A 15920-nucleotide genomic window follows, 5' to 3' on the forward strand; every position below is an offset into this window, starting at 1 on the left:
CACTATATCTAGAACACCCCACACAAGGATCAAAGAATCAAGCTACGGAATAAACCAAAATATAGATTCATGTACACAAGGTACCATGGTGATCTCAAGTCTAAGGATCACTTGCACTACTCCTACTAGAGAACAACCAGCTGATAAATAAATAAAACTCTATCAGATATTCTTTCATAAGATAATTCAGTGAACTCATTCTCTAATGAGCACCCACAACTTTATATTAGTATCACTACATAAGTGATTGTGAGATCAACCATCCTCTCCATCGAGCATACATAGGATGTGTCAGTCTTATCGGTATCATTGATCTCTAACTTAATAAACCAATAATTAAAAATATTTTAGATTAGAACTATCAAAGATTTATATCTCACTGACATAATCTCATTATGGTCCTAAAATCATTGTCCTAACCTATGGGGTTCATTATAATCATAAACAAGTATAAGATGCAACATATAATGAATCAAAATATCTAATTATATTAATTATAATTATCAAATATATGAGTTTAGAAGATAAAATATAAAAAAATATTCAATCACATCACACATGTGATTGGCTTGTAGGGCATTATTTTTTTAATCTCTCACTTGCACTAAAGCCAATAATCCCTATACTTGATGCCCATGCAATCTAGGTGGCGGTCAAACTGCTGCAATGATAAGATCTTAGTGAATAGGTCCACTATATTATTCTTGGTGTCAACTCACTTTACAATCACATCACATCTTTCGATAATTTTTTGAATGAGGTGGAACCGCCTAAGGATGTGCTTGGATTTGTGATGAGCCCTCGATTCTTTAGCTTGAGCAATTATCCCAGTATTATCATAATAAAGAGGCACTAGTTGTTCAATTTCAAAAACTATATCCAACTCTGAGATAAACTTCTTCATCTAGATGGCTTCCATAGTAGCCTCACTAACAGCAGTATACTCGACCTTAGTGACTGAGTCAGCTACAGTTTGCTCTTTGAAACTCTTTCAACTTATTGCACCATCATATAGGGTGAATACATTCTTTAATATGAATTTGCTATCATCCGAATCAGATTAAAAATTAGAATCAGTGAAGCCTTCCAGTTTCAAATCAAATCCTTCATAAATAAGAAAAGCATCTCTAGTCCTTCTTAAGTATTTGAGAATATTTTTTACAGCTTTCCAATGATCTTCTCCTGGATCTGCCTGAAATCTGCTTACAATGCCTAAGGCATAAGCCATATCAGGCCTGATACATAGCACAGCATACATTATCGATCTTACAGTCGAAGCATAAGGAATAGAACTCATTCTATTTTTTTTTCAAAAGTCTTAGGAGACATCTTCTTAGAGAGATGTATGCTATGACTCATGGGTAAGTAACCTCTTTTACTTCTCTCTATGTTGAATCTTTTCAATACAAGATATGTACCTAAACTGAGATAAGCCAAGCATCCTCTTAGATCTATCCCTATAGATCTTTATACCAAGTCCCAAGTCTTTCATGAAAAATATTTGTGATAGCCAAGTCTTGACCGATTGCAACAAAGGGATATCATTCCTCATGAACAGTATGTCATCTACATACAAGACCAAAAAGATAATGGCATCCTACTAATCTTCTTATACACACATGATTTATCCATATTTTTGATAAATCCAAATGATTTGACTATCTCATCAAAATGGATGTTCCAACTCTTCGATGCCTACTTTAATCCATAAATAGATTTTTTTAACTTGCATACCTGATTTTCCCTCCCAGTGGAGATAAATTCTTCTGGCTGAGTCATATAGACTTTCTTCTCAAGATTTTCATTGAGGACGACAATCTTGATATTCATCTGTCAAATCTCATAGTCATGGTATGTAGCTGTAGCAAGCATAATCCAAATAGACTTCATGAGCATGGCTACAGGTGAAAAGATTTCTTCAAAGTCAATACTTTACCTTTATCTAAAATCTTTTGCCACTAGCTTGGCCTTATAGGCCTCTACCTGGCCATTTACTCCAATCTTCTTCTTGAAGATCCATTTGTAATCTGTTGGGGTCATATCCTCAGGCGCATCAACCAAAGTTCAAACTTCGTTGACATACATGGAGTCCATTTTGAATTTCATGACTTCGAGCCATCTGTTAGAATCACTACTCATGACTACTTTTGAATAGGTTATGGGATCATCATTCTCAATGATTTATGATGAGTTGTCATTCTCAATGATAAACACATACCTGAGTGGTACATTATACACTCTACTTGATCTTTGGAGAGGAGGTGTGTGTAGTGTTTATGCCTTAACAATGGGCACTCCAGGTTGAGAATCAACTTGTGGACCATCCACATGTTGCTTCTGGATGGATTGTAGGTTTTGAACTTTCTCAAATTCAACTATCCTCCCACTATCCCATTCTTGGATGAACTCTTTTTTGAAGAAAGTAGCATGCCTACTAACAAATATCTTTTGTTGAGTAGGGTGATAGAAGTAGTATCCTAGACTCTCCTTAGGTAACCTACAAACCTACATTTTTCTGATCTAATACTAAGCTTATGTCCATCAATACTTTTCACATAAGCAGGACAATCTCAGATCTTAAGATGTTTAAGACTGGACCCCTTTTCTTTCTATATCTTATATGGAGTGCTAGAAACAGACTTAGTTGGTACTTTATTCAAAATATATGCGTGGTCTCGAGAGCAAATTCTCAGAAGAAGATCGCAAGATCCGTGAAGCACATCATTACCGCACCATATCTAAGAAGGTGCTATTCCACTTTTCCATAATACCATTTAATTGTAGAGTATAAGAAGGTATCCACTGAGAGAGAATTTTATTATCTTTCAAATGATCAAAAAATTTACTAGTTAAGTATTCTTCTCCTCGATTAGATTGAAGAGCTTTAATACTTTTGTCAGTTTGTTTTTCAACCATTCTTTGGTACTCCTTAAACTTACCAAAGGCTTCAGATTTGTATTTCATTAAATACATATATCCAAATCTAGATAAATCATCAGTAAATATGATGAAATAGGAGTATCTACCTCTGAATTGAGTCAACATTGGACCACAAACATCAATATGTACTAGGCCCAATATGTCACTCGCCCTTTCTCCATGTTTAGTAAATGGAGTTTTGGTCATCTTATCCATGAGACAAGATTCACAAATTTCATATGATTCAAAATCATAAGGATTAAAGAATTTTTCTTTGTATAACTTGTTAATCCCTGACTCATTGATATGACCAAGTCGGCAGTGCTAGAGATATATGACATTTACATCTTTTTTTTTTTATTTGATCAATATGAAGAATATTATCATTAAGTGACAAGAATAAAAGACTATTATCTACATAAACATTGCCATAAAATTTATTAGAAAGATAAATAGAGAAAGATAAATAAAGCAACCATTGCCCTTTTCTTTTATTTCAAAATCTTAATCCAGTAACATAAGTACAAAAATAATATTTCTAACAATTCTAGGCATATAGTAATAGATTTTCAATTTCAAAATTTTATCCGAAGATAACTTCAACAAAATAATTCCTATGGCTTCGGCCTGGATGGACTCTCCACTTGCACCAAATAGCATGAAATCACCTTTACTCAAACTCCTTACTTCCTGTAGACCTTGCAACGATTTGCAAAGGTACAAGCTACAAGCAGTATCTAATACCTAAAAGTCTGAAGTTGAAGTACTTAATGATAAATTTATTTATATCATATACAAATCTTTAGCAACATTTACTTTTTTGTGCTTCAAACTAGCAAGATAGTCCTTGCAGTTCCTTTTCCAGTGCCTTTCCTTACCACACTGATAACAAGTATCCTGGGCGAAGACCTTCTTCACCTTCTTCTTAGAGATACTAACCTTAGGATTCATCCTTTTCTTAGAATCATTTTTGCCTTTCCCCTTGCAGATCTTATCTATAAGAAAAACTGATGCCTTTTCACCCTTGAAATGACTTTCAATTGTCTTCAATATGTTGAGCAGCTCAAGCAAGTTTGTGTTCCGTTTGTTCATATGATAGTTTATGATAAATTATGAGAATGATTCAGGGAGTGACTGCAAGATCAAATCCTGACTCATCTCACCATCTATAGCAAAATCCAATTATCTTAGATGAGTGATCAAATCACTCATCTTCAGGACATGGGTCTGCATGGAGTTGCCTTCACTTATCCTAACATGAAATAACTACTTAGATATCTTATATCTAGTAGTTTGACTTTATTCTCCATATAACTCCTTTAAGTTAAGGAGTATGTAAGGAATATCTATACCTTCATGTTACATCTGAAGCTCATTACTCATAGAGGCAAGCATGATGCACTTCACAGATACACTGCCATCTTGCCACATCTTGTATATAGCCCTTTCTTCTTTAGTAGCATCTTCACCGATCATGTCGGGTGTAGAGGTATCCAGAATATAGGAGACTTTCTCCTGTGTGAGAATAATTCTCAGATTTCTCAACCAGTCTATATAATTTGATTCGGTCAACTTGTTGGCATCAAGTATGCCACGTAGTGAAAGTGAGGATACCATTATACAGATTAATCTATAAATACAAAAATATAATATAAGTGGATAACTCATGATGACATGTACAACTAGATTAGAACTTTTGTCTAATTATGTCTCTCACTTTTTAACGAATTTTCTAGCCCTCAAGTATGAAAATGAGAAATATGATCATGTTTCTAAGTGGGGTTGAGATCTCTATTCCTCACAAACACCTTGTGGATAGCACAACAAGAATTCATGAGTTCAAGATAGATAACTCTTTACTAATTATATTTTATATAATTTTCAATATTTTTCTTACCTCTAGAATACCCATAGTCTTATGGATAGCATAACAAACTATAGTGTTCTAGTTAAGTTTGACCCTTCATTCTTATATGGTCATACATAAATAATGTTGTCCTTGTAGATAGCACAACAAAGCAACACTATTTAAATATGCTATAAACATCCAAATATACCTAGTCAATATCATATCAATCTTTATAGCAAGCCTTGTAGATAGCACAACAAGCTCACTATAGATCACTACATACTCTATTGACTTAGCATGAAGGAAGGCTTTTGTAGTATCTATATTACTGAGCAATCCAAATTCAAAACTCAATAGACCAAATTGGCCAGGTAAGTAGGTGAAAGGCTACCTGATGCTTTTTCTTAGACACCAATAATTTGGTTAGGTAAGCAAATGGACCTAATTAAATAACCACTTTTGATATTTGTCTTAGACACTAATTGATCAATGAATCTGAAATTCAGTTAGCAAGTGAATCCCGACACTACAACTTAATATAATTTTTATCTGAGGATCTTAGATTGGTCTCATGCACATCCTAACATTAACATTATATGAAATATGCATGTCATAAAGTAAAACAATATCATGTATTATTTCATGCTATTCAGTTGCAATATAATTCATATGCATATGCCAAAAATCATGATTACAAGGATCATGTAAGGTACATATATGACTTTGGTTCAACACTTGAATCAAAATTATTTAACTATGATTTGGATCCAACTCTTGATCTAATTCACATGTCAAATTTATTTTGAGCCAATATTTTGAATCTTAATCCAACTTGGATTACATCTTATTTAAAATCCTAATCACATTAGGCTTGACCAGGTCAACAATTGACCTAAATCCAATACATCCTCATAAAACTGATTAAATCATCAATCTACCATGAATCATAAAATTTTAAATTATGTTAATTTTTAAATTTAACAACTAAAATTTAAAGTTTAACTATAATCATGGTCAAAAATAATTTTTGATTTAAGATCGATGTAAGTAATCGATTAATCAAGATGGCATTATATGAATCAGATCTAATCTATATTACAACAATAGCATCTATTTGATTGAATCTAATAAAGATAGCTCTGACACCACTATTGGTTTTTGATCACACAGTGAAATATAAATTTAAAAAATTTTTAACATGCATATAAGAAATTTTAATATTTAAAACTAGCCGATCGAAACATAAATCCTGGAATCACCTTGCAAACTTCAATCAAAGCAAAACAAGCATGCAATGAGACAGAAGTTACACTTCCTGAAGATAATGGTCTGATAACAGAATGGTCTTTATAAGACTTTGAATTAGAAGCCATCCAACGGTGATCCATATGGGACTGATCAGTGCCCTTTCCAACTGATGTAGTGCTGCAGCCTTTCTTTAGAAGAACACTGTTAGCTTTTTTTCTCAAAGAATGATTGCACCACAATCTGTATGCCTTCGAATCGTCTACTAGAATCATGCCAAGAATCTTTTCTCAAGAGATCTCACCATCCAAATCTGGTTTAGAACTCCAACAGTTGGAAAAAATTAATTCTAGGGCAAGCAACCCCTTGCTTTCCTTTTTCCTCTCTTATCTTTCTTTCTATTTTTTTCCCTCTTATTTTTCTTATCTTTTTCTCAAATTTTTTTCAATCTTTTTCTCTCTTATCACATGCCTAACAACCAAGGAATTTAGGGACATAATCCATATGTGGTGCCCCCTATAAATAAGGGAAGAAGCAATGCCAACAAGCCCCAAGGGATTCCAACTCTTGGCACTCCACTTCCTCACACGGAGATTAATTTCTTCATATGTTATTTTATGGTGCAAAAGAGCTTTCAAATAGAAGGACTCCTCCTCTTTTGCACCTCATAATTCTCTTATTTAATTAGCATGGGATATTAAGTGGTGGTATGGAATATTAAGAAAAGAAGTTAAGAGTCTCAAGTGAGAAGGACTCTTCCTTCTCACCACAAATAAATGTTGCACAATTATTTCTAGGTGTGGGAATCAGATGGGTGGCATGGAGGACTCCTTTTGCATATGAAACACTTCCATGTTAAGTAAGAAATCAACCTAAATCAATTAGATTCAAGGCTACATGTTAGGTTTAGCTCAAACTCCTTTAAACTAACCTAATTGAGAACTTAGACTAATATAATATGCTAGCATACCAAATTAACCCATTGAATTTACAATAAACCCTAATTAAATCAAATCAAGATCAAATTCTAAAGTGTGTGACCCATTGGGTTTCATATCTAACCAACAGTGGACTCAGGCTCATAACCTAAATCAATCTAATTAAAATAGGTTAGCCCAAATGCACCAATTAATCAAAACTCTTTCTAATTAATTTTTAAATTAAATATCTTTAATTCTTATGAGTCTACAAGTCAAGATTGACATCTAGCAATGCATCATGACTATCTGAAAGATATAAAATTTGATAAAAATATCAAAATTATCCTTCAATAGTAAGTTACCGTGCAATTCAATTCTTCAGTCATACAATACCCCAGATGAGCTATGGGTATAGAATCATGTTAGGCCTAAATATTTATCTATATATATCTTAATCAGATGGTGATGATTCAATTGATGATACATTAAAATTTTTTTTCTAATTATCATCCTACTTTGGCCAAAAACTTTTTGAATCATCAATCTATAAGATCACATAGGATGTTCGCTCCTCTTATTAGGAGTGATCGATCTCTTATTGACCACTCACAACCTCTATGTACACTACACCATGTCCAGAGCACCCCACATAAGGATCAAAGAATCAAGCTAGAGAATGAACCAAAACATAGATTCATGTACATAAGGTATCATGGTGATCTCAGATCTAAGGATTACTTACGCTACTCCCACTAGAGAACAACCAGCTGACATGTAAATAAAGCTCCATCAAATGTTCTTTCATAAGTCAATATAGTGAACTCATTCTCTAAGAGAACCCATATCTTTGTATTAATATCACTACATAAGTGGTTGTGAGATCAACCACTCTCTCCATTGAGCATACATAGGATGTGCCAGTCTTATCGGTATCATTGATCTCTTACTCAATAAACTAATGACTGAAAATATTTTAGATTAAGACTATCCAAAATTTAGATCTCACAGGCATAATCTCATCATGGCCCTAAAATCATTTTTCTAACCTATGGGGTTCATTATAATCTTAAACAAGTATAAGATGCAGCATATAATGAATCAAAATACCTAACTACATTAACAATAATTATCAAATATATGAGTTTGAAAGATAAAATATAAAAAAATATCCCATCGTATCATACATATGATTGGCTTGTAGGACATTATTCTTTCACTACTCATGCTCGGCACTTGCTGAACTCCTCTCGACTACTGCCTGAGCCTCCCTCGACTGATTTACGACTCTCTACCAACTACCTCAGCCCCTTTTCACACCCCACCGAGCCCTCTCAGCTCTGTGTTGTGGCACTGCCATCTCCTTAGGCCATCAGGCCTGTTTATAGGGCCCAAAACCCAACCTAGATTGAAGAAGTACTCCTAATCAGACCCTAGATGCATCTAGATCATCCGATCAGCATCGCATGTCTTTTCTGGCCGCTCGATTATGCATCTACGCACCTGATCACACCTGATCAAGCCTCTAAGCTGTTTAGTCAAGACTGCAACACCTACAAGCCATCCGATCATGCAACTGCATGATAAACAGCACCGTAGATCGCCTGCAGACCGTGAGAAATATGGGAAAACGATGCCTGATCCATGGTGAACCGTGTGAATCACTGGAGAAATGCCACATGGTGGTGGACCACGATAAACCATGTGGCTGGGCTATCACACACTACGGGTCATGCCCCCGCACATGCATCTTGGGCCTTGCCTGCGTGCGTGCTCTCACATGCTGGGCCATGCACCTGCATGTGGCTGGCCCATGCACCTGCACGTGCTTGGGCTGAGCCTGCACGCTGTTGGGCTGCAAGCCTATGCACTACAGGCCCCATTAGGCTGCATGCTATAGGCCACACCTCCAAGCTCCTCACAACAAGCTCTTCGAGTTGGACTTCTCTGCATCTGAATTTTCACTCCTATGGGTCGAATTCGAGGCATTTTTCCTAATAGTTCTCCCTTATTCTTCTTCTTTGAGGTGCTTGCTGGTTTTTTGGTGAAGAAATAAAGAGGAGCTTTCCTAGATCTATCTTGTGGATACTTGTAGAAGTCGGACGCTTGTACGGCTCTAAAAAAAATCAAAAAGAGATATCCACGATCATCAAACTATGGTGCATACCTACCTATAATTCGAGGCATTTTTCCTAATAGTTCTCTCTTATTCTTCTTCTTTGAGGTGCTTGCTGGTTTTTTGGTGAAGAAATAAAGAGGAGCTTTCCTAGATCTATCTTGTGGATACTTGTAGAAGTCGGACGCTTGTGCGGCTCTAAAAGAAATCAGAAAGAGATATCCATGATCATCAAACTATGGTACATACCTACCTATGCAAAGGTGAAGATGAGATCTTCATACTTATGTTTGATAATTTTATTTATTGCATATAGATCTTAAGGACATGATAGAGATGATCTCATGGGATGAGATCTAGAAATTGCATGTCAGATAAAATTACTTTCACTACTTGTATGAAAAATTTTTGTTCTAGCATGCATACTGCCCTAATGTTTCCTTCACATGAGACCAAAAAACCTTTATAAAAATTATATTATGTCATAGTAAAGAAAACCAAAAGCCAACCGAGTTTGAAATTGATTGATCAATTGGTATTTAAGAAAAGTTATTCAAGTGCGGTGGTTATTTAATTAAGACTATTGTGAAAGTACAGAGAGCCTCTCACCAATCTTATACTTATTTGGCCAATCTAGTTAATTAATTTTAAATTTGAGAAGCTTAGTGTTAAGAACACTATATAAGCCTTCTTTCATGCTAAGCCAATATCATGTCAAGAGCCATAATAGGTTTGTTGTGCAACCACAAGGCTTGTTATGATAATTGATGTGATAGTATCTTGATGCATAGAGATGTTTACGGTATGTTTGGATGTGTTGCTTTGTTGTGCAACCATAAAAGCAGCATTATTCAAATATGATTGTATAAAAATAAAATATCTTATTTAACTAAAATATTATAATTTGTTATGTAACCATAAAGCTGTAAGTATTTTAGAGGCTAAAATATAGTTGAGAGTTGTATAGGATGTAATTAGAAAAGAGTTTCCTTCTTTTAAACTCATAAAAATTTGTTGTGTAACTACAAGGCTTCTATGAGAAATTGAGATCTTAACCCCATTAAAAAATTTGATTAAGATTTCTCATTTACCATAGGAGAGGGCTATGGTATTCGATAAAATAGTGAGAGACATAATTAGACATCATGAGTAGTTTGCTTATATGTTGTTCTTTATATATGTGGATTAATACTATGTTAAATGGCATCTTCACTATCACTACATGAGATTTTATATTCCAATAAATTGATCGATCCCAATTATATGGATTGGTTAAGAAATTTGAGGTTAGTCCTTACATTAAAAAAAAATTCTATATCCTTGACACTCTTGATCCAGAGCCGATCAGAGAGAACGCTACGGAGGAAGAAAGAGCCACATTTAGAATGTGGCAGAATGATTGCTTGATTGTCAAGTGTATTATGTTAGTCTCGATGAGCAATGAATTACAGAGATAGTATGAAGATATGGATCCTCAGTCCATATTACTCAATCTCAAAAAGTTATATGGAGAGCAAAGTAGGACTGCTCGATATAAGATATCGAAGTAGTTGTTCTATGTCAGAATAAGTGAGGGCACATCTATTCAAACCCATGCTTTAAAGATAATTGACTTAATCACTTGATTAGGTCAATTAAGATTTGTCATGGATGGAGAGCTTAGTCAGGACTTGATCCTGCAATCACTTTGTGACTTTTTTTCTTAGTTTGTCATTAATTACCATATGAATAAATTGAATACTTCCCTGCTAGAGCTGCTTAACATACTAAACACAATTGAGAGTTATTTCAAGTCGGAAAAGGCTCCTCTTCTTCTACACAATAAGAAGAAGAGTATAGCTGGAAAGAAGGGTTATAAGAAAAAGTTGAACCCTAAGAGTAGCATTCAAAAGAAGAAGAAGGTGAAAAAGGTCTTCACAGATGATACCTATTTTCACTACGGCAAGCAAGAATGCTGGAAGAGAAATTGCAAGGATTTTCTTACAAATATAAAGCATGATGCAAGTATAGCATCAAAATATTTGTATATGATATAAACTAACTACTCATTAAGCACTTCAGCTTTTGATTTTTGGGTATTGGATACCACCTATGGTTCTCATATATACAAATTATTGCATGGACTACAGAGAATTCAAAGCCTGAAGAAGGGTGACTTCGAGCTTTATGGCACAAGTGGAGAGTCCACTTATGCAGAAGCTGCTGGCACCTATTTGTTGTTATTGCCTTCAAGCAAGATATTAGAATTAGAGAATTATTTCTACATGCTAAGGCTCATTAGAAATATTATTTCTGTACCCTTATTATTGCAATATGGATATGAAATAAATGCAAAGAGTAATAGTTGCTCTATTTATCATTCTAATGAGTTCTTTGAAAATGCATATATGGATAATGATCTTTTTATTCTTTCACTCATGATAATGTCTTTCTTATTGATGAAAATAAAAAAAAAGAGAGAAGATGTAATTGTCACATATCTCTGGCACTGCTGTCTTGATCATATTAGTGAGTCAAGGATAAATAAGTTATATAAAGAAAAGTTCATTGACCCTTATGATTTTGAATCATATGGAGCTTGTGAATCTTATCTCATTGAAAAAATGATCAAAACTCTATTTTCTAGATATAGAGAAAGGGTAAGTGAGTTGTTAGGTCTTATACATTCAGATGTATGTGGACCAAAGATAACTTAGGCCAAAAGAGGATACTCTTATTTTATCACCTTTATTGATGATTTATCAAGATTTAGATATATGTATCTAATAAAACATAAATTTGAAGCTTTTGATTAGTTTAAAAAGTATCAAAGAATGATCGAGAAACAAACTAAAAAAGATATTAAAATTCTTCTTTCAGATCGAGCAGGAGAATACTTATCTAATGAATGAATTTCTTAATCATCTTAAGAAAAAAAATATTCTCTCTAAATGGATACCTTCTTGTATACCATAATTAAATGGTGTAGCAGAAAAAAGAAATCATACTTTATTTGATGTGGTACAGTCCATGATGTACTTCACTGATCTTCCTATCTCATTTTGAGGATATGCCCTAGAAAGTACTGCTTATATATTAAAAGAATACCTTTTAAGTTTGTTGCTAACACTCCATATGAAATATGAAAAGATAGAAAGTCTAATCTTAAACGTCTATCTTAAGATCTGAGGTTGTCCAGCTTATGTCAAAAATATTTTTGGATATAAGCTAAGTACTAGGTCAGACAAGTGTGGATTTATAGGTTATCCTTAAGAGAGTATTGGATACTACTTCTATCATTCTACTAAATAAAAGGTGTTTGTTAGTAGGCATGCTACTTTTTTGAAAAAAAAAATTATCCAAGATAAGGGTAGTGGAAGGATAATTGAACTTGAAGAAGTTCAAGATCTACAAATCAATTCTCATCACCCTATTAATGGTCCACAAGTTGACCCTCAACCAGTAGTATCTAGTGATAGGGTACATCCATAATACACACCTCCTCTCCGAAGATCAGAAAGAGTATGAAATGCACCTTTAAGATATAGGTTTATCATTGGGAATGACAATGAAACTTAGATCATTGAGGATGATCCTTTGACCTATTCAAAAGCTGTCAAGATAGGGACTCTGACAAATGGCTTGAAGCTGTGAAATCCAAAATAGATTCCATGTATTCAAATCAAGTATGGACTTTGGTTGATCTGCCTAAGGGGGTAACCCCAATAGGATACAAGTAGGTCTTCAAGAAAAAAATTGGAGTATATGGCCAAGTTGAAACATACAAAGCTAGGCTGTGGCAAAAAATTTCCAACAAAAATAAAGAATTGATTATGATAAAATTTTTTCACTAGTAGCTATGCTCAAATCTATTCAGACTTTACTTGCTATAGCTACATATTATGATTATAAGATTTAGCAGATGGATGTGAAAATAATTTTTTTTAATAATTTTCTTAAAAAAGAGGTTTATATATCTTAATCAGAGAAATTTATCTTTAGTGGTGAGGCATCCTATATACTTGATATAAAGATCTATAGAGATAGAACTAAAAGGATGCTAGGCTTGTCCCAGTCAAGATACATAAATCTTGTATTGAAAAGGTTCAACATGGAGGGAAGTAAAAGGAGTTACTTGCCCATGAGACAAAGCATACATGTCTCTAAGAAGATGTCTTCTAGGACACCTGAAGAGAGAGAAAGAATCAGTTCTATCTCTTATGCTTCGGCTATGGTATTTACTATATATGTCATGCTATGTATCAAGTCTGATGTAGCTTATGCTTTAGGTATAGCTAGTAGATTTCAAGCTGATCTAGAAGAAAATCATTAGAAAACTATGAAAAATATTTTTAAGTACTTGAAAAGGATTAAAGATATTTTTCTCATATACGGTGGATCGGATTTAAAACTATAAGGCTATATAGATTCTAGCTTTCAAACTGATTCAGATGATAGTAAGTCAATATTAGGATATATATTTATCCTAAATGAAGGAATAATAAGTTAAAAAAATTTTAAATAGTAGACTGTAGCTGACTCAGTCACTGAGGCAAAATATATTGCTATTAGTGAAGCTACTAAGGAAGCTATCTGGATGAAAAAGTTCATCACCGAGTTGGATGTCGTTCTGGAGATTAAATAATCTACGCCACTTTATTGTGATAACACTGGGATTGTTGCTCAAGTAAAAGAACCAAAGTCTCATCATAAATTCAAGCACGTCCTAAGAGGCTTCCACCTCGTTCGTGAAATTGTTGAGAGAAATGATGTGAAAATAGAACGAATAGATATAAAAAATAATATAGCAGACCTATTCACTAAGATATTATCTCAACATCATTTGATCACCATTTTGATTGTATGGGTATTAAATATAAAAATGATTAGTTTTAGTACAAGTGAGAGATTGAAAGATTAGTGCCTTGCAAGCTAATCACATAGTTGATGCGACAGAAACTTTTCTGTATTATCTTCCAACTCATATAATGATATTATTTATTTATGAATAAAATAAGATATTTTATTTTATTATTTGCTGCATCTTATTTATCTTTAAGATTATGATGAACTTCATAGATTAGAAAAATAGTTTTAGGATCATGAAGAGTTCATGTCAGTGAGGCCTAAAATCCTAAAATTCTAATCTAAAATATTTTCAGTCGTTGGATCATTGAGTTGAGGATCAATACTCTGGATATACTGGTACATCCTATGTATGCTCGATGGAGGGGGTGGTTAATCTCATAGTCATTTGTATAGATACTAATACAAGGTGTAGATGCTCATTAGAGAATGAGTTCACTGAATTGATCCACAGATAGAACATCTTATGGAGTCTTACTACATATCAAAAGATGGTTCTCTAGTGGAAGTTGTGCCAGTGGTCCTTAGGCCTGAGACCATCATGATACCTTATGCACATGAATCTATATTTTGATTCATATTCATTCATGACTAAGTCATGTACGGGATGTTTTGCATATGATAGATAATGTATAAAGGTTATGAGTCGGTCAACAAGAAATTGATCATTCCTAGTAAGAAGAGATATCATCCTATGTATTATCATCTCTAGATAACTCAGGAAGTCTTTGATCAAAGTAAGATAAAAATTAAAAAAAAAATTAATATTTCATCATTAGAATCATCATTGATTGATGGATAATCGAATTGAATATGTAATTAAGTTTGACATGATTCCATACTCATATACATGTTCAGAATGTGGGATGATCAAAAGATTAAATTGCATGGTAACTTGCCATTGAAGGGTATATTTGATATTTTTATCAAATTTCTCATCTTCCAGATAGGCATGACACGTTGCTAAATGTCAATCTTGTCTTATAGGTTCTCATCAATTAAAGAGTTTAATTCATGAATCAATTAGAAGAAGTTATAATTGGTTAACTTGGGTTGACATATATTTGATCTAAATCGATTAGAAATGCACTAATCAAACTAGGTGAACATACACTTGGATCTATTGCTGGCTAGATATGGAACCCAATAGATCACACACATTAAGGATTAATCAAAAAATTTATTTGAATTATATTAGGGCAATGGATCCTAACTGCATTGCTAATTAGCATCCTAGCATATGTTGGCTAACCTTACTCCTAATTAAATTAGATTTGATTCGAAACCTTGTCTAAATAGCTAACCTATTTAAGTAGGACTTAGATTAGGTTGAGCCATAAGGGGCAGCTAAGAGTTGACGCCTCCTAGCCTCATCCACACGCCAAAAATGAAGAGTCCCAAAGGGTTAGGACTCCCTTGGTTTTTTGGTGCAAGAATTAAATGGTGCATGCATTTTTGGCATGGAGAAGGACCTAGACTCCTTTTGCTTTGGGTTCTGACCTATGTGGCACTCTCTGACTCTCTCTCTCTCTCCTTTCCATGCCCTTGTGGCCTTTGGACCAAGTCAATGCCCCTTGGGTGGCATGCAATCAGATTAGCGATGAAGAGATGTGAGGGGATTTCTTGTAGAGCCGCCAAGAGTCCTTCTACTTCAAGCAAGGAGGTTGGCACCCCTTTATCCCTTCTCTGGCTTATCTGATAAGCATTGGATCTGATCCAATGCCATTTGGCAAAAGAGGAAGACTTATTTTAATGAGGAAAGACATATATAAGACTTTTCAATGCCAAAACCACATATTATTGTTTTCCTGATGAGATGAAGTGTGCCCCTTGGAGTCCTTCTGCTTTAAGGAACTCATTTTTCTATGAAGAAAATCTAAGAAGGGGCATGTGGACTTGGGATACGTCAGTTCTAATGGTGCCTCCTCTCTTACTATAAAATAGGACTCCATCCAAGAGTCCAAGGCATCAAAGTCTAAATAATCCTCTTCCTTCTCTTATTGAGACAAGGTCTTTTACATTAAGACAA

The sequence above is a fragment of the Elaeis guineensis genome, chromosome 5 (genome assembly GCF_000442705.2).
Source record: "Elaeis guineensis isolate ETL-2024a chromosome 5, EG11, whole genome shotgun sequence".
In the NCBI taxonomy this organism is placed as follows: Eukaryota; Viridiplantae; Streptophyta; class Magnoliopsida; order Arecales; family Arecaceae; genus Elaeis; species Elaeis guineensis.